This window comes from Gossypium hirsutum, chromosome A12 (genome assembly GCF_007990345.1).
Source record: "Gossypium hirsutum isolate 1008001.06 chromosome A12, Gossypium_hirsutum_v2.1, whole genome shotgun sequence".
Classification (NCBI taxonomy): domain Eukaryota; kingdom Viridiplantae; phylum Streptophyta; class Magnoliopsida; order Malvales; family Malvaceae; genus Gossypium; species Gossypium hirsutum.
Window position 1 is genome coordinate 87660861 of NC_053435.1, and position 1881 is coordinate 87662741.

The following is a 1881-nucleotide window of genomic DNA, read 5'->3' on the forward strand; positions in this document are numbered from 1 at the left end:
GGGAAGCTCCCATTTCCAAAAAATAATGACTTACTCAAAGGCATTTATCAGCTTAATGTTTTAGGGAAAAAAAATTAAGAGAGAAATACAACAGAGGAGATGAGGTCATTTGGTACATCTTTATTTCACTAGTTTTCTAATTTAGGCATTGGAACAAAGAATACTTAAATCTAGGATAAGGCTTCTATAGCAAACCGCATGGGCCCAAATTGCTTAAAAAACTATTTTGGCACCACATAGGGAGCACTTGGTTAGCTTGGATTATCAATTCATGATTGTAGATATTCTGTCTTTGCATTGCATACTAACAAGTTCCATAAAGAAAAAGACAGGAATTTAGAATAAATTCTTAATTCGTTGATATTGGTTATATATATATCAATGATAGACTAATAACTTGCACCAGTGGTCTAGTGGTAGAACAGTACTCTGCCACGGTACAGACCTGGGTTCGATTCCCGGCTGGTGCAATTTATTTTTTGTACTTATTACTTTTTGTGTGGCATCTGCATCTTTACTTCCCAATGTGACGAAGGCCCATTATAATAAATTGAATGAGACCCCTCCAGGCTCCAATGGTGTTGTGCCTGTCTACGAAACTGGGTAAAATGATTCCATTAGTTCAAGTTCAAACCCAATCCCTGCTTCTCTAGTAACTTTTTTTGGCCTAATACATTAAATAAAAGAGTTAAACTTCAACTAATCAAACTTCCCCACATCCTAATTTTTATGTTTATGTGATTCAGTTTTTACCATCAACTTTGATTTTTTTATTTATTTTGTAAACCAAGTTTATAAGAAAATTCTTTCAGTTGTTTTATTTTAGTATTTAATAATAAGTCAATTTATAAATCCTAAGTTATGATCTATTGATCATGTGTTTATTTTATTCATAAATAGTTTGAGTTTGAACCACAAATATAAAAAAAAAATTATGTTAATAATTTAACTTCAAATTTTTATTTAATGAAAGAAAGCCTTGATAAATAAAAACATATATATCTTTCTATGTTTATTTTTGCATACAACATCTATTTTAGTAATTTTAAATATTATATTAATTTAATCTTTATTAAATATTAAAGATATTTTTCAATTAAATTTTTTTCTCGAATTATTTTAATTTAAACTCGAATAAAAAAATTAATAAATATAAATTTCTAGTAACAAATTCAATCAAATAAAAGTTTTAAAATATAAGGGTAAATTTATTTTTAGTTTAAAAGTACAATAATAAATATAAATATAAATAAAGTATAATGACAAATTAATTTTAAAATTTACTTTAAGTATCCACATATCCCTCCACCTAGCAGATACATGTCAACCTAAAAGGCATCATTGATTTCACATTGACTTTTTTAGCATGACAAATTATTCTACCTCAAATGGAACCCTCCAGCCGAGCGTAAGGGTGAATACTATCCTAATGTAAACACAATTCCAAGACAATAAGGAGCCTGTTTAAACTTTACTACCTCATACTAATAAAGCCCTATCATATTTGCCAATGATTATTTATTATGTATTTTACAAGATTGAATATATATCGTGACTTGTTATACTTGCGGGCAAAGAGACCTCTCTTATAAATACTAGAGAAATAATGAATAAAGGGAATCGACTTTTTGCACCCTGAAATTACTCGAAGCACTTGTCTTCTCAATTAGTTTGTCCTCTTGTCCTTGTCGTGACTCTCGGTCTTCACAGGTGAACCAACTTCTATTACCTCACCTTGACCTCTTCTTTGCTTTGCCTTATCCTTTTTCCCTTGTTGTATCTGTTAGATCTAGTGTACTAATTGTAGATTAAATTACAAAAAATAAAAATAAAAAAAATTACAAAACTGATGAAAAAAACGAGAATGAAAATAATACAAAA

At 28.9% G+C, this 1881-nt stretch overlaps 1 non-coding gene across 1 annotated transcript; it reads left to right on the forward strand.

Moving 5' to 3' along the window:
* Positions 1–399: 399 nt before the first annotated feature.
* On the forward strand, positions 400–470 carry TRNAG-GCC (transfer RNA glycine (anticodon GCC)). The gene has a single exon. It is a non-coding gene; the product is annotated as a tRNA-Gly (tRNA).
* The last annotated feature ends 1411 nt before the right edge of the window (positions 471–1881 follow it).